The sequence below is a fragment of the Bombyx mandarina genome, chromosome 22 (assembly GCF_030267445.1).
Source record: "Bombyx mandarina strain Sakado chromosome 22, ASM3026744v2".
Taxonomy (NCBI): Eukaryota; Metazoa; Arthropoda; class Insecta; order Lepidoptera; family Bombycidae; genus Bombyx; species Bombyx mandarina.
The window spans coordinates 5,950,042-5,973,716 of record NC_143228.1 but is presented as its reverse complement, the minus strand read 5'-3'; the positions used below and the strand labels follow the sequence as shown (position 1 = coordinate 5,973,716).

The window sequence follows — 23,675 nt, the reverse complement described above, 5'->3', positions numbered from 1 at the left end:
AAAACAAACTTATTATTCTTAAAGAAATACTACTCAATGCCATCCCAAACAAAGACTTCAAAAATTTGACTTTTGCATTTTTGTCCTGTTCATTTTTCATTGAACGTAAATCTCAAATAAAATAAAAATATTATCTGACTTTGACCCACCCAAAATTAAAATTTTTTTTTAATATAAATTACTAGAATCAAATGCCAATAAATAAAGAAGCTGTCATTCAAAAATCTAGACGCTAGAATAATTTTGGATGTCGTTTTATAATAATCTAATGATGTAAATGAGCAGCCTCGTGAGGTGATATGGGAGCGGTCTTGTGCACGATCGCATTGAATCCGTTGTATTTGTCGGCGGTGTAATCCACGGTGCGAATCGAACCGTCGGGCTCGACCACTGTGTATTGACCTGTAACATTTAAAAAAATACGTATAAATAAACATTTATCACGTTTTCATTTAAAATATTTTCATAACGACTTATAGTCCATCCGCTGTTAGTTCTGTATATAAATCAGTAATCTATACATATAAATAAAATTAGAGTGTCTGTTTTTAGTATTGAAATAACCGCTTTTTACTACATGCATATGAATACATATACGGTACCAAAATAACATTTTTTACAATTTTTATCTGTCTGTCTGTCTGTTTGTTCCGTCTAATCTCTGGAAGGGCTGGACCGATTTTGATGAGACTTTCACTAATAGGTAGCTGATGATATAAGGAGTAACTTAGGCTACTTTTTTTAGACTAGCTTTGCCCCGCCGCGTCACCCGCAGCTATTGTGGTACCGAGCGCAACATGGCGCGCTTCGCCTATCAATAATAAAATTTTATGTTTCCGAAGCGGGGGGCGACGTTGCTCGCGTCCGTAGGATTTACCACCTTCTCCTAAGGTCCACCCTACACGTGCCCCCCGGGTGGTGCTAAAGAGCAACAACGCCGAACCACAGGCGGCGGTTAAGTAACCTGTCAACGGCTACCACAAGCCGAGAAGTGTGCAGTAAGTGACTTTCTGAAAAAGTGGTTATGGTGCCTTGGGAAAGTACTATAAAAAAAATTATCCCAACCCCCTTTTTAAATGAAATGTCGAAAAATATGGAATGTGTTATGTCGTGCCATCCGGCTGACCCCCGGCGCTCCCCGGTACCCGGGCCGGAGAGTGAGAAATTTGCTACCGAAGACCTCACTGAAGTAGGTGACCAGGCTTCAGTGTTCGTTAATGCTACTGGAAACAAGAAGAAACTAGTGCAGCAGGCCCTTCACCCAGGTTTATTTACCAGGGCCAAGAGTATGTCTATGAGCAACATACCAAACACCCAAACCAAAGAAAGCTCCTCTCAGCTGGATGCTGAAATGCAGCAATCAGATTTAGAAACAGTCACCCAGTGCTCCCAAATATCAAAACCACCAGACTGGCAAAGAGTTCCCATGCTACGCCATCCAAAAAAAAGAAAATTATCCTCCACACCTTCTCCCGAATTAATAAAAACAACAAACAGCTTTAGCGGACTTCCGATAGATCAGCCGGAATATAGGGCGAGAGATGCAAAAGACAAGAAAACTAATAAACCTCCACCTATAATCTTGTACGGAATTGAGGATGTTCATAAGCTCACTGAACTCCTAGAAACCGCAACAGATAGATCTAATTTCTCTTTTAAGATTATTAGCAGAAACCAACTTAAAGTTTTATCAGTGGACCTGGAGATATACAAGAAGGTAATAACTGTTATACGAGAACATGGACTAATAGGACACACCTTTAACAGAAAAGACCAAAAATCCTACAGGATCGTTATAAGAAATCTCCACCACACTACTCCTACTACTGCTATCAAAGAGGCTATTGAAGAGAGTGGCAACACAGTAGTAGGTGAGATTATTAATGCCAAATTTGGTCCCGACAAAAAACCCACTTCTACCTTTTTTGTAAATTTGCTTCAGGGTCCTAATAATAGAGCTTCTAGGGATATTAGATTTATATATCATCAAGCTGTTACTATTGAAGAACCCAGAAAAAGATCCAGTGTAGTGCAATGTCAAAGATGTCAGCAATATGGTCATACCAAAAACTATTGTATGAAACCATATCGCTGTGTCAAGTGTGCTGGACCGCATAAAACTTCGGAATGCACAAAAGTGGATCGCAATACACCTGCTTTATGTGCATTGTGTTTAGGACCCCACCCAGCAAATTATAAAGGCTGTGAGGTATACAAGGAAATCCTATCAAGGAAAACCTCGCAACACTTACCACGTAAACATAAGCAATTTGAGTATAAACCTCAAAAAAATAAGGAAGAAACTGATTATAAAACATCTGCAAATCAGAATAAAGAGGAAATTGAACCGCTGCAGGAGCAGAGGAAAGCACATGAGCACAAATCGTATGCCGATACGGTCAGATCTCAGGTACATCAAAACAATACAATCCATCAACCAGACTCTTATAAAGTCATAGAACAAATGTTTATAAAACAATCCCAAAAGATTGATACTGTATTACAGCAAATGAGTACATTACTTGAACTCATTACAGTACTAGTCTCTAAGTTAACAAAATGACTGCACTAAAAATAGCTACATGGAACATCAATGGCTTGGCACCCAACATCGATGAAGTGGAAATTCTGATCTGTCTACATAGTCTAGACATTCTCCTAATTTCAGAGACACATATGACGACCAGCAGCTCGATAAGAATTAAAGGATATAAGATCTATTCCACAAATCACCCAGACGGTACAGCCCACGGCGGGACAGCAGTGATAATCAAAGCCACTGTTAGACACCATGTGCTACCAAACTACTGTACCGAACATATCCAGGCTACCACAGTAGCAGTCAGTGACAGAAATGGAGACTTTAATATATCATCAATTTATTGTCCCCCGAAACATAAAATAAGTGAAGCACAGTTTTCTGACTACTTTTTAAGCTTAGGATACAGATTTATTGCTGGGGGTGACTGGAATGCGAAGCATTCGCACTGGGGCTCTAGATTAATAACTACACGTGGAAGGGAGCTGAAGAAAAGTGTAGATAAACAGTTCTTGACTACTGTGTCAACTCCAGAACCAACACACTGGCCCACAGACCAGAACAGACTGCCAGACGTTCTAGACTTTTTCATCACAACAGGACTGTCTCGACTGTTCTTCAATGTTGAGTCATGCCTCGATAGCTCATCTAACCATATTCCTGTAATATTGACAGTGAGCACCACTATTCTTAAGAAAGAAGTTCGGCAAACATTGTACAACAAATACACAGACTGGGATAGCTTCCGGGAAATAGTTGATACGGAGCTAAGCCTAAAAATAGCACTTAAAACAGAAGAGGATATCGAAGAAGCCACAAAGCATTTCACCACAACAGTTCAAGCTGCCTGCTGGAAAACCTCTCCGGAGCACTTGAATCCCAGGCCACGGCAAAATAAGATATCGTTTGAAATAAAAGAACTGATTCTGAATAAAAGAAAACTGCGAAGAGTATGGCATACTAGCAGGCTCTCAGTAGATAAAAGAGCTCTTAACAAAGCAGTCAAGGATCTTAAACTTGCCATAAAAAATGCAAGGGACAAAACTATGGAATGTTATCTAGATTCCTTAACTGCAACAAGTGCTACTAACTACTCTCTATGGCGAGCTTGTAGGAACTATAATAGGCCTATGGATCCCAAACCGCCGTTACGGTTGCAGAATAACACTTGGGCAAGAACAAGACAAGAAAAAGCTGACGCCTTTGCTGTTCACTTAGCAAAAGTATTCACGGCTAATGATGCTGACCCAAACACTGATGATTCCTTCATAGATTCGGCCCTAAGTCAAGACTTCCAGCTCGATTTGCCGATTAGGCCTACAACTCCGAAAGAAGTCGTGGCAACAATCTCAAAATTGGAGGACAAAAAAGCCCCCGGGTTTGATTTAATAGACAAAAAAGTCTTGAAGGAACTTCCCAAAAAAGCCATAGTTTTTCTAACCATCTTATTTAATGGCATACTAAGAACTGGACACTTTCCATCACTGTGGAGAGTTTCACAAGTAATTATGATACCTAAAGTAGGGAAGCCAGTGAACGAACTTAGCTCATACAGGCCGATTAGTCTACTAACCGTAACGTCAAAACTTTTTGAGTCAGTCCTGCTGCACAGATTATTGGAGGAGATTCATCAAAGAGCCATAATCCCGGACCACCAGTTTGGCTTTCGCCAGCAGCATGGCACTGTGGAACAAGTCCATAGAATCTGCTCTGTGATAAGGAAGGCACTAGAGAGAAAGGAGTACTGCTCCTCTGCCTTCCTAGACGTGCAGCAAGCGTTTGATAGAGTATGGCACAAAGGTCTCTTGTATAAAGTAAAAACTCTTCTACCCTGTACATTCTTCCCCATCATAAAATCTTATCTAACAGAAAGAATATTTCAAATAAGAGAAGAAGAGTGTACATCGCCATTTCACTCAGTCAAAGCTGGTGTACCGCAGGGGTCTGTCCTGGGTCCTGTCTTGTATACCATTTACACATGTGATTTACCACAAAGCGAACATGTTACATTAGCAACATTCGCAGACGATACCGCTGTACTGGCATGTAGCAATTGCCCAAACGAAGCTTCAGACTTCCTACAGACTGGATTGCAAGAAATTGAAACTTGGCTTTCAAAGTGGAGAATAAAAACTAGTGTGACAAAATCCGTTCATGTAACCTTCACCCTCCGTAGAGGAGACTGTCCGCCAGTAACTCTGTGCAATCAACAACTTCCGCAAGAACACTGCGTAAAATACTTGGGAATACACCTTGATAGGAGACTCGTATGGAAACAACACATACAGAAGAAGAGAGAAGAAATCAACCTGAAATACAGAGGACTCTACTGGCTGCTTGGCAGAAATTCCAAGCTGTCAGTAGATAATAAGCTACTCATCTACGAAATGCTCTTGAAACCAATTTGGACATACGGGATTCAACTATGGGGTTCGGCGTGTGACTCTAACATAAATATCATACAGAGGGTTCAAAATTACATCCTGAAACAAATATCGAACTGTCCGTGGTTTATAAAAACATCGGAGATTCATGAACACCTCAAAATCAGGACTGTTAAACAGGAAATCAAGACCTGGAGTATGAAATACAGAAAAAGGCTAGAAATGCATCCTAATAAGCTTGCCACGCAACTAACCACACCGGACCTAATAAATAGGCTTAAAAGGCGACAAATCCTAAGTCTTGATAGACACGGTTGACAGAGTGGAGCAGTCTCGATGGAGATTTTGCTCTGACCGTCTAACAGCTCTCAACACATCTGCTCATAGTCTAGCTGACTGATTGCAAGATAAAGAAAAAAAAAAAAAAAAAAAAAAAAAAAAAAAAATGTTTCCGAAGCGAAGCGAGGACGGGTCGCTAGTGTATTTATATAATTATTTTATACAGTATTCGACTATACCCAGATTTAGATTAGTTCAATGTAGGCATTACGTTTTCTTCTCTTGTTTTGTTATTGAGATTTTAAAAATAAGAAACTAACCAAAAATTTGTTATCAATTACACTCAGTCAATATTATCATCAATGGCTTCTAAACAAAACTACTAAAAGAAAGAATACTGTTTGGCAAACAGAGGAAAAAAACTGTTTTGTCTTGTCAAATTCAATATTACCATTATAATATTCATTAAATATATTAATATTAAAAGTTAGCCATGACTCATGTAATAAGTATTTTAAAAAACCAGTGACATTTCGGTATACACCCACTGATTGCAGCAGATTAAGTTGTGTATAACACGCATAAAATTGAAATACAACCTTTTTTTTATTTATTGCTTAGATAGGTGGACGAGCTCATAGCCCACCTGGTGTTAAGTGGTTACTGGAGCCCATAGACATCTACAAAGTAAATGCGCCACCCACCTTGAGAAATAACTTCTAAAGTCTCAAGTATAGTTACAACGGCTGACCCACCCTTCAAGCCGAAACGCATTACTGCTTCACGGCAGAAATAGGCAGGGTGGTGGTACCTACCCACGCAGACTCAAGTGGTCCTACCACCAGTAAAACCATACTTGTTTAAAAACTATTTTACCTTTGACAACGTCTCCGTCTCTAGTTTCGTAGTGGGTCTTAATGTCACCTGTGTGAAAATCGTTGACTCCGTATTTGAATTCGTATTTCGGGTAGGCCTGTCAACAATAAAATGAATGTAACATTCATCACATTTTGGATTACTAATTAAGATAGAATATACTAAATAAATATCAGTTTCTTTAGAAGGTATGGGTACGCAATAGTGATCTCCATAAGAAACTTTTCCATTGTCACCATTACACAATAATATACTTAGTCTGGCCATAAATACTGTTACAATTAAAAATAAACAAAATGTTACATTCGAATTTGGAATTTGTCATTTTTATATGATTGCTCATTGAGTTTTCTCATTTTGGCGCCAATACATTTTACAATATTTTGCGATAATAAAATGGACTGGGGTGATAAAGAGAACCGAATCGCTGTGATTGCATTACACAAAGTAGGTATGGAGCCAAATGCAATTTTTAAAACTCTCCATACGATTGATATTAGTAAAATGTTTGTGTACCGAGCTATTAATAGGTGCAATGAGACCTCCTCTGTTTGTGACAGAAAAAGATCTGGCCGTCCACGTAGTGTTCGTACGAAAAGGGTGGTCAAAGCAGTAAGGGAAGGATTCGAAGAAATCCTGTCCGAAAGCAAAAGATTTTATCTCGGGAGATAAAGATAGCACCTAGGACGATGTCGCGTATTTTAAAAGAAGACTTAGGACTTGCAGCCTATAAGAGACGTACTGGTCATTTCTTAACTGATACTTTAAAAGAGAATAGGGTAGCAAAATCGAAACAACTACTGAAGCGGTACGCAAAGGGAGGTCATAGAACAATTTTGTTTACGGATGAGAATTTTTTTACAATTGAGCAACATTTTAACAAACAAAATGGCCGTATTTATGCTCAAAGCTCTAAGGAAGCTTCCCAATTAGTCGACAGAGTGCAACGTGGGCACTATCCGACTTCAGTGATGGTTTGGTGGGGTATTAGCTATGAAGGAGTGACTGGGCCGTACTTTTGTGAAAAAGGTATCAAAAAATCGGCACAAGTGTATCAAGATACCATTCTTGAGAAGGTAGTAAAGCCCCTTGACAACACCATGTTCAAAAATCAAGAACAGTCCTTCCAGCAAGACTCGGCGCCAGGTCATAAAGCTCGTTCTACGCAGTCTTGGTTGGAAACGAACGTTTCGGACTTCATCAGAGCTGAAGACTGGCCGTCGTCTAGTCCCGATCTTAATCCGCTGGAATATGATTTATGGTCAGTTTTAGAGAGTACGGCTTGCTCTAAATGCCATGATAATTTGGAGTCCCTAAAACAATCCGTACGATTGGCAGTGAAAAGTTTTCCCATGGAAAGAGTGCGTGCTTCTATTGATAACTGGCCTCAACCTTTAAAGGACTGTATTGCAGCCAATGGAGACCACTTCGAATAAGCTTTTTATACTTTAAATTGTTGTATATTTATGTATCAAACGAACACACTGTAAAAGTAATAAATGTTATTTGCAATAGATTTCTTTTCCTTTGTCTCAGTATTTATGGCAAGACTAGGTATAATACATATTTCCGCATAACCAAACCTGATTCTTTTAGTGTTTTTCACCAATAGTCGTCTGATTGTCGAGATTTAAAGATTTATAATAATTATTTCGTATTAATTATAATAATATAATATTAATATATAAATATGATTTATAATAAAAATATATTTTTATATCTAGACTAATGCAAACTCAACAAACTGTTTAAAAATAAAACATGTGATATTCTCATTTGACACAACATAAATACAACCCTACGAAAATGCAACACTTCTGATTTTAACTGTCTGTCTTGATGTGTTTATCATGTCGTGAAATCTACTACCTACTCTATAACAACAAATTGACGTGGCATATCATATTATTTAATCTCATACGCAAATTATTTCAACATCATGTCCTTCAAACCGGAAATCATTGATCATCAACTTCTATAAATGTTAACTTTTTTATTTAAACCTCTGCCTGGAATGAGACCATGTGACAATATATACATATAAAAATTAATGTTTTTGGCTTTATCATTTTCGTATTATTTACATTAGAGGGTCGTTTTTTTTTTGTTGCTCGAGAAACAAATGCAATTTATCTATACTAATATATAATATTATAATGAGGAATGATTTGTTTGTTTGTTTGTATTGAATAGGCTCCGAAACTACTGAACCGATTTGAAAAAATCTTTCACTGTTTGGAAGCTACACTATTCCCGAGTGACATAGGCTATAATATTTTTTGAAAAAAATTAGGGATCTTTACTAAAACTCCAATAATGTGACCCAAGGTGTTAAAAAATTACCTAAAATATTCTTTAAATCGCGTGCTCTGCGAAAACTATTGATGATAGAATAAAATAATGTACTAGGACTTTGTAGAACATGTTATTAATTACAAAAAGTGTCGCAGCAACATATTATGTCTACCTATTGTAGTGATGTCGCAATAAGTGTTCTTTTAAAAAAAATAAAACAACGTCAAATATTGTTGAAATTTTTATTAAAGACCCGAGCGGAGCCGGTGCGGGCCGCTAGTATATTATATAGTTGTTGTTGGCACTTCGGGGTAATTATCTAGTATAGCGCCATCAAGGGAACGACAGATGTCACGCAAGAAGTTTCATTAAATGTGTGTATTTTAGCATAATAATTTGCGATGACCACAAGCGTGGGCAGGTTTTTGGTAGTAAATAAATAAAATATTCACAAATAACTAGTTCGGTTGATCGCATTAATTTTACATGAGCTACATTAATTAAACAAGTTAATGCCATCATACAAAACCGTGGCATATATTTAAATCTTCGAAACTCTGAATCCGCATTCCTATGGCTTGGATAAATAAAGTTTTTTTTTTCTGTGTTTAAATTCCATGTGATCTTTTTTATTATTGCTTGATCTAATTAAGAATCGAACTGAACTCTACTACAACAATCTAACTCGTTTCCCGAAGTCAGTTTCTTGAGGAAAGTTTTTCGCTCTTTCGATATACTTATTCTCACGGCCAACCACTCATGAGAAATACAGACTCCGTTACAAATTGCTCCTACATTCCCGATCCTGCGGAGAACGGAAAGCAGTCGACGTCGCCCCAAACACGTCATTTCGGATCCTCCCGATCCACTAACGGTGCTTTTAGGTACCTCAAGCACCGGTCATCGTTCTCACAGACAACCCACGTAGTTTCTCGCCGGATCTTCTCAGTGGGTCGCGTTTCCGATCCGGTGGTAGATTCTGCGAAGCATGGCTCTTGCTAGGGTTCGTGTTAGCAACGTCTTCAGGTTTGAGCCCCGTGAGCTCACCTACTAGTTAAGGTTACGCTGAAATAGCCTCTCAAGGCTCTCAGCTAGGTAGGAAAAAAAAAAAAAAAAAAACTGCTCTCTTAGTGAATACATATGCAGTACAGTGAACAGAAAGATATGGAGAAATGTACATATTCTTATCTCGTATGAATTTCCGGAACTCATAATACAAGATGCCATTGAATATGAAAAGTTTCATATCAATCAATACTCAACTATAAATTTTTCGTAACGCTGATGAATTCTTGGAATTTCAATAGAATATAATCAATATTTTCTATAAATAAATGGTCGCAATAATACGTAAAGAAATACGCATACAGATTTCGCCAATGTCGGGCTTATAGAGAGACACAGCGAAATTGATTGACCGATAATAAAAATAAGTACATCTCAATAGAGCAGCCTTTCCTAATGTGGGTGATAGCGCCCCCTTGTGGGTACAGCAGGCCTAATGGAGGGCGGAAAGAGACCCAGAAAAAAAGGGGGCATTGTGTAAAGGCTTGGGAGGCGATTTGTAATTTCATCTAGAAGGACTCCTAGACACCGACTGAGCTCTCGCTGTATTGGTTTTAAGTAGGTGAAAAAATGGGGGCGCTAAAAAATAATTTATATAATTTATAGGTTCGAGAACCCCTGCAATAGAGTAATATTGTGTCTATAAAGACACGTGAAAAGCATCTGTTGACCGGTCATCAATCTGAAGTTTATTCTTCATTGAGATACTAGTAACACAAAGAACATCTTCATCATTTGAAAAACAACGACGTCACAAAATGTAGAAAACACAAATTTAATTAGTTAACATTTTTACTTTAACAGATTTTAATTGCATAACTAGCATTTAGGGTTTTTTGTTCATTTTCCTTAGATGAGTGGACGAGCCCGCGCCCCACCTGGTGTGAGGTTGTTACTGGAGCCCACGTCTATGGGAGCCCATGTCTATGTGCTCCAGTAACGCGGGCTTTTTTGTTGTTCATGTCTATGAACAACAAAAAAATGCCGCCAACTCACCTTGGAACATGAGTTAGACTAAGTCTCAGTTTTACAAAACAACCGTTGCCCCACCGTTCAAACTAAAATGCATTACTGCTTCACGGCAGCAGAAGGCGGAGTAGTAGTACCTACCCGAGCAGGCTCATAAGATGCCCTACCACCAGTGTGGATGCAGTTTTTAATTTTAATAAGAAATGCATATCAAAAATGTGTTTTAATCAAGTCGATTTGTACAACTAACTGACTGTGTCCGCTGTTGAAATCCCTTTAATAAATATTTAAATAAGTCTTTTTTGTTGACAGTATCCTGTAAAGTTATTAGCTAGAAGCTAACCGATACTATATAGTTCCCATTTCACGATGTGAAATGGGAAATGGGGATGATGTAGGACCTCTTGTGAGTCCGCACGGGTAGGTACCACCACCCCGCCTATTTCTGCCGCGAAGCAGTAATGCGTTTCGGTTTGAAGGGTGGGGCAGCCGTTGCAACTATACTGTGACCTTAGAACTTATATCTCAAGGTGAGTGGCGGATCTACGTTGTAGATGTCTATGGGCTCCAGTAACCACTTAACACCAGGTGGGCTGTGAGCTCGTCTAAGCAATAAAAAATTAAAAATAAAAATTTACAAATATTTCCCGGAAAGTTTTCTCATACATGTTTTCTACTGATTTGTTAGATATTAGTGTTAACTAACCTCCTCGCTGTTTGGTGTCGGCATTTTATTTATTAAATCAAGCGATAAAAGTAGGAAGCACGCAAGAAAGAAAGTGCCGGTTCAGGAAACATCTTTACTCGCTTCAGTTCCTGCTTAGGCTTATTCATACATTCTTTCAACAACTTGCTTGCATTTCATCCATATTAAATCAGACTCTATGACATAATGCTGATAAACTATATCGCAATTTGTAATGCCTGTGCGCAGAGTTTTTGTAACATTATTACGGTCGCTCCGAGATACTACGCCGAAGACTCAATTGCATTGGAATAACTGTACCCTTCTATCGAAACCAGAAAATGTAATTTACTTTATTGTGGCACAGATTCACGGCCAATTCAGTACCTATTTTTTTTTTTTTTTTTTCCTACATATGCTGTCAAATGATCTGAGCTCTTATATATTACATCACCAATTGAATGCTCGTACCCATTTCAGACAGGAAGTCGAAATATCAACTGTAGTATGTAACAGCTTTTTAGTATTTCTTAAAATCGTAACACATGACTGCGTTGCGGCAGAAATAAGCAGAAAGATGGTAACTGCCTACGCGGCCTCCCGATATACCCGACCATAAATAATACGCTAATTTATAAATTTTACATTTGACACATTTATAGACCTTGGCTACGGCAAATAAATCATAAAACTTCATCTGGTGCGGCGGCGGATCGAAATGCACCCCCGACGATATTTCTACCAGTGCGTAGCAGATCTTTCTCGATCATATTTTTGTGTATCTTTTTAGCTTGTGATGTGTATTGTGTGCCTAATAAATAAATAAGTAAAATAAAAGATCCACCAGCACCAGGGTAGATTAAAACGCTATAACCAAAAACATACTGTATACAATTTATAATATTTAGTGTCGAACTCTTATTATATACACCTGTAATAATCGGTCCGCACCAGCAAAAGGGACATAGTTTTCATCGTCCGCACCAGCTGAAACTACCGCGGCGGGCCGATATGGGCCTGTTGCGCAGGGAAGGTGTCAAATTACGTTGCTGAAAACTAAACAAAACTAAAATACACTTACATAGTAGTCGACGGGTTCATCTTCGGATATGTGGTGATGTTCGAATCCTAGATGAGGCTCTGCATGTAGAAAAGTGTCCGATGGTTGTAAGTCCACGTGTTTTGTCGGTCGGAAATATGTGAGCACACGGCTATGTGCACAAGCGACTGTCGCCAAAAGTATTAACCCCTACAACAATTATAACAAAGTTTCATTAATAAAACGTTCCACGTAAAACTCTGGGCAAGAGGATCTTTAAAAACAATCCTTAATGTTTTCGGCACAAACCGTGAGAGTTAGGACATGTCAAATTAAAAAGACCTACCTATACTGGAGATTGGTGCTTAACTAGAATTAAAATCTATATTCCTACATCAAACTATGCTTTCGGTGCGAAAACAAACCAAATACGGTAAGAGTCCATCTAGATATTTATCTGAGGATGAGAGGACACATACGCGGCTAGTTTCTCTCCATCTGTCTTGGTATTAATAGTTGATATCCTAATCTTACTTTTCATTCTTATTTTCTAACGCATTCTGAAACAATCGTGCGTTCACATTTGATAGCTGTTGTTCCGACTTCGTAACTTTAAGTTTCCATCCATCTCCAACAGTATACAATCACAAAAAGAAAATTTGATCTTAAAACTAGTTCAATGACAGTTCATACTAAATACGTATTTTACTAAATTGAATTATGAAGATTTAATTGATTTAAATAAATTAATTAAGAATTATTGAATTAAAAAGATGTGTGACGATAACACATACGTCTACATATATGTATGTTGATATACATTTGTTTAAGCATATTATTTAAATAAAAGTAATTTTTGTTTAACTTAATAATGTATTAAGCAAGACAATCAGCATCGTAATTCAAATATAATACATCAACATTGAAAACAATGTAGGTACTAGTATGTATCAATTAGGTACGTTAATATTCATGGTTCTTCTCAACAATAGTTATTTTGTCATATTTCTTCTCATGCACTTTCTAATTGGGTTACGTTCATTGCGTGCATTGTTATTGCATTGTATTATTATACTTCTCATTATATTACTTTTGTTTTCACTACAGTTAGTAACCTTTTATGTCATGATCAGTAAACAAAAAACGTCATGTAAAGCAAAACATTAGTAATCACGAATGGCAGATGTTTTAGGTTTTTATCGTGAATAAATTGTTGATTTTTATTTTCAAGCTCACGTACCAATAAAAACAAAAAGATTTCAAGAAATTCCTACGCACCCTCGTGAGAATAAATGGTATTCACGCCGAAAGATGTGACCAAAATACTTGCCAGCTTTTTTTTCTTCTTCTATTTCTATTTCTAGACTATTTCAGCGTAACCTTAACTAGTAGGTGAACTCACGGGGCTCAAACCTCAAGAATATTTAGTGCCAATAAGCGAGAAACTACTTAATTCCGACCTTCGTGGTTAGCACCACGGTGCAACAATGCACTTGGCGATCAAAATAACGTTCTGGGTATTTACATTAATGAAACTTATAGAATATTATAGATCATCGTCCTTGCAGTCTCAATCGGGCACTGTACTACATTTTGAGACGAAAATAAAATGAAATAACTTATTGAAAATTTGCACTGAAACATGTGCTAGCTGCATATGACAAGGCAGTAGAAGACGTGTCTGTAGCTAACTTGGAAATGTGTTTTGAACGTATGAAAGTTGTTTAAACGCCATTCCGAAAGTTCTTTTTAGGATGTCCACAAATTCTGCTATATAGTTTTTCGCAGTTTCACAGAAGAAAGAGTCCAATTACATAAAAATTTACTAAGATTAAATATCCAGAATAAACATTAAATTTAACAAAATATATTGAAATGAAAACGGCATGCTTTATGCAGTTGTCTCACACAAACTATCTATAACTTAACTATAATGTTAAGAAAGTTATAAATTTTTATTTTTATTTTGAAACAGTAAATATTCGAATATCGAAGTAAAATTTTCGAACACGACAACAACGAATACTAAAAATGGATTTTAAATTCAATGCAGTCAAAAAATTATTCAACAATGCAAAATAAAGTGTGAAAATATTCAATGCGCGTACAACACTGTCTCTTCCGTCTTTTAAATGGAAGTAGCATTACATTAAAACACTAGGAAATTTTTAGAACTGTTAATTTTCAACAAAACTTAGATTAGCTAATTGAAACTGAATGGCTGTTGTAAACATTTCTGGGTTGTTTATATGACTTATTTTATTGACTTTTTATTAACTGACTCGGTGGTGCAATAGTTAAAGCCCCTTGACTATTAATTACATTGAGGGTAGTGGGTTCGATTCTCACATCGGGCAATGATTCGTCTGATGAACATATTTGCTTAATCTTTGACTATTATTATTATTATCCATATATGTCTATATTTTAACCTTTATAAACAGGTTTATTAAAAACCATATTTGGGGCCGAATGATCGTGCCTGACTTCTTCCCCGTATTATTATTTTTATTTACTATTTTTTTTTTGTTACAAAAGCACAACCAAATTCTCAATGAAAAAAGAATACAAAATATTTGGAAATCTGAACATGACTTTCATAATGGTTAATTTCAATTGATTTTGACTACTTTTTCCAGTCATTAATTAATTTTATTATATTAAAGACGCAGAAAGCGATGGACCTTGAGATACTTATCTACGATCTAATTCATAAGCTAATCAATTCCACGACTCTTTCTCGGGGAACATTTGTCAAGGCCATTAAACGATAAAATATACGTTCGTATTACTCATCGTGTAAACTTTATTGCCTTATTTCATTAATTCTAATAAACTACTTATTATTTATTATTATTATTAAAAGGTACCACCACCCCTCCTATTTCTGCCGTGAAGCAGTAATGCGTTTCGGTTTGAAGGGTGGGGCACGCCGTTGTAACTATACTTGAGACCTTAGAACTTATCTCAAGGTGGGTGATGCATTTACGTCGTAGATGTCTATGGGCTCCAGTAACCGCTTAACACCAGGTGGGCTGTGAGCTCGTCCACCCATCTAAGAAATAAAAAAAATTAAAACAATGTATATAGATACATATACACATTTGCAAATAAACGATAAATTATTCAAGATTATGTCAAACAAACTTAATTAAAAATGTGGCTCTCAAATCAGGGACAGCCATATTCCGTTCTTGACCTTTATTCATATTATTACCTTATTATACAATTTTAGAAGTGTCATTATATAATAAAATTATACAATCATAGATTAAAGTCGAGCACCTTCACCTTAAAAGTATCTTTTAGTCTTTAGTATCTTTTATTTATTTATCTTTTAACATGATTTCTTACCTTTAAAGACATCTTTGTAAAAACGGCTAAATAAAGGCACTCAATTACGTAAAACGTCACACACGTTGTAGAACCTACGTTCGGAATGTGCAAAGTGAAAACTTAGAATGTATTTATATGTGGGGGCTCCTCGTTACCGTGGTGGGTATGTTGACCTAATACTAAGTGATGTTTTAACTTTAATTCCAATATTTCAAAAATATTCCTTTTATTACGATTCACTACACCGTTTTTCGATTCAAGGTGATTAATTTAATTATAGCAAACGAACCTGAAAATTTTCGGCATTTTCAAAATCTATATATGTATATAAAAATGAATTGCTGTTCGTTAGTCTCGCTAAAACTCGAGAACGGCTGGACGGGTTTGGCTAATTTTGGTCTTATTTCAGAAATCATATAGAACAGACAAGGCTGTATGGGCTTAGATCCCCTTGCCTTTCCCAATAAAGAAAAATTGTACCAAAAAAAAAATTTGGTCTTAAATTATTTGTGGAAGTCAGAGAGAAAGTTTAAAAGGTAGATAAATATAAAAATGCTCGGAATTAAATAAAAATAACAATTTTGTTTTCTCTTTGATGTGTCCCCCGTCGGACGGATTCTTTTGTTTGTTTTAAGTTTATTTTATACAAAAGTTTATGTATTTTATTTATCGACTGAGGCACTACGAAGTCTGCCGGGTCAGCTAGTCTGAAATAAAAATACATTCTCTGATTTGTATGATTTATTTTTGTGTGTATCAAACAAATGTCATTCAAGTTTAAAACAAAACTTAAATAGAAATAATAACGACCCGACGAATTTCGTATAAAATTCCACTATTCAAATCTAACTAGATTCTAAATCCGGTAACCAGTCAAAGTAAGTAAAATATTCAAAAACTTTTATCATCAATTCAATGAATATTCATATATTGTTCTTTCCATTAGCTTCTGCCATAGCAGCGACATGGTAAAATTATTATAAAACATGTATTATACTTTGAATGTTTCAGGTACCTACAGCTTACAAAATATACTTACATAGATGTATTCCTATTTGTTACTGGTGGTAGGATATCTTACGAGTCCGCACGAGTAGATACCACCAACCTGCCTATTTCTATCACGAAGCAGCAATGCGTTTCGGTTTGAAGGGTAAGGCAGCCGTTGTAGATCTTAGAACTCATATTTCAAGGTAGGTGGCAGCATTAACGTTGTAGATGTATATGGGTTCCGGTAACCACTTAACACCAGGTGGGCCCTGAGCTCGTTCACACATCTAAGCAATAAAAAAATAAAAATAAAAACATTTTTAGAATCCAAAACAGTGAGGTAATCACCCATCTCTATATAGACGCAGTAGTTTTATATGAGCTATTTAAAAACTAGAGTCAACGTATCGAGGTTTTTTCGTTTTATTCTTACAATTTTTATTCGTGGCTTGAACTTTTGATTTGCTTGCTCTCGTCGAATACCAACGACATCAGTAGCACTAAATAGATGAAAAAGTATTTAGCTACTAAATAGTTGAACAAAGGTCAACAGGTGATTTTAAAAATCAAACTATACTCACGGATTACCCGGTGGAAATCGGCTACTGGAGCCTTTAACCATAACATTAAGGCAACCACTGGTATTATATTATTTTTTTATTGCTTCGTTGGGTGGACGAGCTCACAGGCCACCTGGTGTTAATTGGTTACTGGAGCCCATAGACATCCACAACGTAAATGCGCCACCCACCTTGAGATATAAGTTCTAAGGTCTCAAGTATAGTTACAACGGCTGACCCATCCGCGCGGACTCACAAGAAGTCCTACCACCAGTAATTACGAAAATTATAATTTTGCGGGCTTAATTTTTATTACACGATGTTATTCCTACACCGAGGAGGTCAATCGTGGACTTTTGTTGAGTACGTATTTCATTAGAAAAATAGGTACCCGCCTGAGATTCGAACACCGGTGCATCGCTCAACACGAATGCACCGGACGTCTTGTCTTATCCGTTAGGCCACAACGATTTCAAAAAACGTTTCATATTCATATTCAGAATAACATATTCAGAAAACACTGCTGCCCATTCTCAAATGAATCTCTTAGCTAATTTTTACGATGCACACAGGAAGCGATGGGATAGTGCGAATTCCAACCGTAAACAACATGTATTCTACCGGACAGTTCAATGGGCCCTATACTATCAAAAATATCGTGATTTTTTTTTCACACGTCGCAAATTCGTAATCTCTTATTTTGTACTAATGATTTATTGATATCACATTCAACGGTACAGAGAAAATCATTGCGTCAGGAAACGCCCAACCACTTATTACTATACGCGTAGAATAACAATTTAATAGATTGTGGTAGGGTATTTATGTTTCAAACGAAACGCTCAGTATTGTTCCTGTTAAATAAATTTACACCTCATCATATATGTTTACAAATTATAAAATTTGTAATAAGTAATATGTACTAGGAAAATTATATGAATTATTATGACAAAACGATTTAAGACAAAATTATGTCGTCACAATAAACAATAAACGCCAATCGAATAAAACTCATATTTAATTATATTAAAAAAATAAAATAGAATTGGATACGTATTCAGCAACATATCCTAGTTTTTCAACTGAGCTGAACGTTGTTCAAGAGATTAACATTCCTGAAAAATACCTCACGAAATTTGAGTGGTGGTAGGACCTCTTGGGCACTGGTGGTAGGACTTCTGGGGAGTCCGCACGGGTAGGTACCACCACCCCGTCTATTTCCGCCGTGAAGCAGTAATGCGTTTCGGTTCGAAGGGTGGGGTAGCCGTTGTAACTATACTGAGATCTTAGAGCTTATATCTCGAGGTGGGTGACGCATCTACGTTGTAGATGTCTATGGGCTCCAGTAACCACTTAACACCAGGTCGCCTGTGAGCTCATCCATCCATCTAAGCAAAAAAAAAAAGACATGAATCCTTTAAGAAAACAAAATCGCCAATGCATATTGAGGTAGCTTGCATAGCAGAAATTTGAAGTAGGTTAGCTAACATTTTGCACTGATTAGCATGCTACAATGCATGTCAGAATTACGTTTGACAACACAAAGTACATATTATGTACTATGTTTTCATATTTAAATAACGACATTACAAAAACTTTGGACTATTCAAATGAAATAGTAAACTTCTAGTCTATTACTTTGGTCGTTAAATGTGATAAAAAATAGGTATATGAAAAAACTGTGATTTATTACACAAGAGCTTAAGTCCATAGGTGTCTCGAGAACGTGTCGTACGTTTACTCGGAAGTAAAGGTCTTCTGATAAGGTCATTGACCGATAAGATCGTTGTATCACATTCGGATATATCAATGTAAATTTTAAAAGCTGCTCACTAATTTAGCCGTTATTGTGAATGATAATGTTATGTAATTATTGTAATTAATATGTACCTTCAATATCCCAATTACGGTTTTGAACATTCTTACTAAAGGCCACTCACGCCACTGTCTAATGTCAACTATTCAATTTATTTCTGACTAAGTCTTACTATTGTTGCCTAATTTATGGCGCTTCACAAATAACATATTTTGACCCATGCCCAATTCATACAAACATTTCACAAGAACTTAGTCGATTTTACTTTAAACTCATGTTTCTAAGACAACATGCCACCAATGTGCTAGAAATGTTACATAATTAGTGCGCTCCATTGGTAGCCCACTTTCTTTACCGAATCTAATCACATAACAATGGTGTTAGCAGTTTTAAATTTCATACACAGCAAACGCGCCGTAAGTCAGAATATAGAACGAAAAAAATCCAAGAGAATATTTTATTTTTTATAAGCATAAGATCTCGCGGCCAATCTGCGGCTGGCTGCGCAATACCGCTGTAAAATAGGACAACCCCATCTCTTCCGGTGCCTATCGTAAATGACGTGACATAAGTGATTCATTGCAAAATGTGGAACAGCTTTCCTAGCATTGCACTACCGTACTGCGATCGCTAACCCACATTTTTGAAGTCGTCGTGGCCTAAAAGATAAGACGTCCGGTGCAATGCAATGGTGTTGAAGCAATGCACCGGTGTTTGAATCCCGCAGGCGGGTACCAATTTTTCTAATTAAATACATACTCAACAAATGTTCACGATTGACTTCCACGGTGAAGGAATAACATCGTGTAATAAAAGTGAAACCCGCAAAATTATAATTTGCGTAATTACTGGTGGTAGGGCCTGTTGTGAGTCCGCGCGGGTAGGTACCACCGCCCTGCCTATTTCTGCCGTGAAGCAATAATGAGTTTCGGTTTGAAGGGTGGGGCAGCCGTTGTAACTATACTGAGACCTTACAACTTATATCTCAAGGTGGGTGGCGCATTTACGTTGTAGATGTCTATGGGCTCCAGTAACCACTTAACACCAGGTGGGCTGTGAGCTCGTCCACCCATCTAAGCAATAATAAAAAATAAAAAAATAAAACTGGTGGTACCTTGCGATCGCTAGCCCACATTTACCAATAAGCAATTTAAAAAACATAGAAAAACACATTATTGTGCTTAGTGCACGTTTTTAACGTTATCAATACCGTAAACGTTAACTCAAATTTGTATGGAGTTGGAACGTTTGCCTACGTTTGACGCTAGGGACGCTGTTCAAACTGCATACAAATTTGAGTTAACGTTTACGCTATCGAGAACGTAAAAAAACTCGCACTAAGCACACAGCTGGTTACAGCCACCACTAACAATGCTTCTAATACTACCGAATTGCACCTGAGCTGGAGCAATTTGTAACTTGATTAACGATGATTAACTCTAACGCTCTTGTATGATCTTAACGTTATAGCGTCGTATATATTTCATACATTAACGCGCCATCTATCGGACATTGATGAGACTAAGATCGAAAGCTACAGAATGCCTACAACAGCGCTACCAAGTTTCATCATAATCGGAGAGACGCTTACATTTTCTTTGTTAACTGATAGACAGGTTTTAATATAATAACTGGTACAAATACTCATATATTTAATTGGTAAACCAAGAATTTTGTCACAAAAATCCCAATGCTTATAATTAAAAAAAGGTTAAGAATTATAACGAACTACCATTTTCATTCGCTCAGTATTTACGAGTCGTCCGATTCGTGTTACAAATCTCGTGACTAAAACACAAAGGGATCTATTTAGTGCGGTAACAAAAACGATTGAATTGGATTTAGATCGATTCATTCACTATTCATCAGGCGTTCGAGTTTCGTCATACATCGGATATGCAAAGACATACCGACAAGCCTCGACTACATTGCTTACAGACATTTATCGTTTAATTCTGACCCACTCCTTTCAAGTGTATACTAACATTGAAATAAGATCATTAAAAATTCTTCTTTTGCACTATATTTTTAAGTAAACATACAAACAAAACAAAACGACCTCCACGATAAAGGAATTAAAGTATCCAAGGCAAAGGAAATAAAACCAAATCAATAAATGCAAAATTAGTTTAAGACGGTATAGCGTCAGAAATATTTGCGAATTAGTAGCTTAGGCTCACGGCTACTCCTATCTAGTGATGCGATTTTGCCATGGTTCAAATCCTCATACCCATTTTTTTTTTTTTTTTTAAGTATATAATTTGTTACGAAATTTTATTTACTAACAGTCCTCAAGAAAAAAATCCTTAATGACGGAATATTTTCGTGAAACACAAATCAAATAACAAAATATGTTTGCATAAATTCTGATATTAACACTCTCACCGCCATACGGTCCGCCGGCGGGTCATATATTTTCGAGTTAGACACGCCACCAATATGTTGCAGTAAACGAGATTAGCAGGCCGTACGGGTCGCCGGCGCACCGTATGTTTCGCGCCAAAATATAACAAAATTTCTGTAACTACTTAAAACAATTTCGAGTCTGTCACGCCACACCTAATAATCAATCATTAGCCCGCCGGCGGCCCGCACGGCTTGCAACGGTCGCATTTTCGCGCGTTTTTCTTTAGATTACCATTACTTTCTTGTGCATTTCATCATTTGTGCGAAGTTTTTATCATTATGTCGGATTCAGTAGATAACTCAGACTACCAACCATCTACAGACGTAGAATTCGGAATCATAAATAGGTGTTCTGATGATAAATCTTCAGAAGGAAGACACCATACATACAGACGCCAATACCAACATCCGTCAGAAGCGGCAAAAGGCTTGACAAGTCTATAAGCACGTGAAGTAAAAATGAAAGTCAATACTTAGTTTGCCCTTCAAATTTCTAATTTTTCTTTTCCAGTAGTCTCTGAATGCTTTACAAACTTCCATAGCGCCATTATAAGGCAGTAATGTAATTTTTTATGAATAGAACTAAGTTCCTATCGTTTATAATGTATTTTTATTTGCTGTAATTAACCCTCTAGTAATCCTATAAATTTAAAGATACAGCAACAATTTTTTTTTTAAATTGTAGGTAAAAAAGTAAATTTTTCATCTGGCAGCTTCACTTTTCTGTAACAGCAGGCCATCCACTATAAAATTAATATGAAATCACGAGGTGGTAGCGGACCGCACGGCCTGCTAGTACAAATAAATAGTGAGTCCGCCAGCCGCCCGTATGGCCTGCTAAGCTCGTTATCGATTTTTCACCACGGCCTGCACGGCTAGGTATAGTTGCGACCGCCGGCGGACCGCACGGCCTGCCGCACCGACAAATTCTATATATAGGTGGCGGTGAGAGTGTTAAGGTAGCCAGCCATCCATCTCACCATCCCACCAATTTCTGTCACAAACCGATCATGCATTCCGGTATCCACTTGTTGTGATACTTCCTTTTTACGATTACCTACATGTCAGTTTATAAACACTTATACAAACGTACATACGTCTATGTAATATCTGTGAAAAGCATCAATGATAACATTTTCTTAACACAAAAATTAAAAAAAAGTTAGCAATAAAAATCGGAAACAAAAATTCGGTTTTGATAAAAAAAACAAGTACCCAACTAAAATTTCTTTATATTCCAATACATAGTTAATATTCACAAATAAAGTAAAATAAATATCATAGTAAAATCATTTATAACAAAAAAGTGATTTGTTATAATCGTCTCGAACATTTCGAGTTTTCCTTTTTTCTTTTCCAGAATAAATTTTTATTTTATTTTTAGCATTATTTTTTAATGAATTGTATCCATTATTATACAAAACTTCGTAATCGGCTTTTTTTTTTATCGGACTTTAAGTTATTATCAATCTTATCAATTTCATTTTGTTTTGATCGATACACGTCATGGACTCTGTCAAAGTCGTACTTTAAAAGATCCGAAGCAACTTTAAGAGGAGTTTCCATTGTTTTCGCAAACAGATCAAAATCTTTCGGTTCAGCTTCATTATACACTTTCACACTTTTTAATTCGACCCTTTAATGAAAAATAACACAAATTTAATTTAAAAATAAACTTTATGATGCTCCTCTATATAATCGCACGCGGTTCGTACGGTTTCACTCTGTATGGTTATCGCTACTTGCGTGAAAGCGTTTTATATAATCTCATAAATCAATGCCCGAGTGGTACCATTCGAGTCCTTTTAATATATGTTTTAGATTTGTTGGTATTTAGCCCGTGAACTTCACAATACGAATACTACGGGTATTGTGTAATGGCTCTCCAACTGGAATGCTTGATTGCTTCGCGCCAGAAATTGACAGGATACTCCTACTTACCTGTACAGATTGGTAATAGGCCCAGCAACATATATTTGGTTAAATAAAAAAACCTGGATACCCGTAACTATTGTTGTCTGCATAATATTGGACATGGACAGGCGTTCCTTCTTTATCGATGTAAGTGTACGTCCCGACAACTGTCCCATTTGGATAACGTTTTTCGTCTTTGAACTCTGGTTTCGTTTCTGATTCACTTTGGACTGCCGGTAAACCTACGAACGAATGTTTAAAAACATTATAATTAAACAATATAATTAAAAAAGTAGCTTCTTCAAAATCGATTGCATTAGCTTTTGAACCATTCTATTTATCTTTTTTTTTCTTTTAAGTATAACAAAAGTCTCATCTCGACCTCATATCAGTTTTTAATCCTATAAACTGGAGCACAAGACTCTGTTGTGGGAGACACATACAAAATGGGATGTACCTTGGATTCACAAAAAGGCCCACTACCAAAAAAAATATGATTAGATTAAAGGCATTACCTTTCAT

At 36.7% G+C, this 23,675-nt stretch overlaps 1 pseudogene across 1 annotated transcript; it reads right to left on the bottom strand.

Moving 5' to 3' along the window:
• On the bottom strand, positions 1-23,675 carry LOC114243065 (uncharacterized; annotated as a pseudogene). Its single transcript, XR_016325079.1, has 6 exons — positions 23,669-23,675; positions 23,242-23,395; positions 22,752-22,875; positions 12,174-12,344; positions 6,079-6,175; positions 1-402 (listed from the first exon to the last, which is right to left on the bottom strand). The product of XR_016325079.1 is annotated as an uncharacterized LOC114243065 (transcript).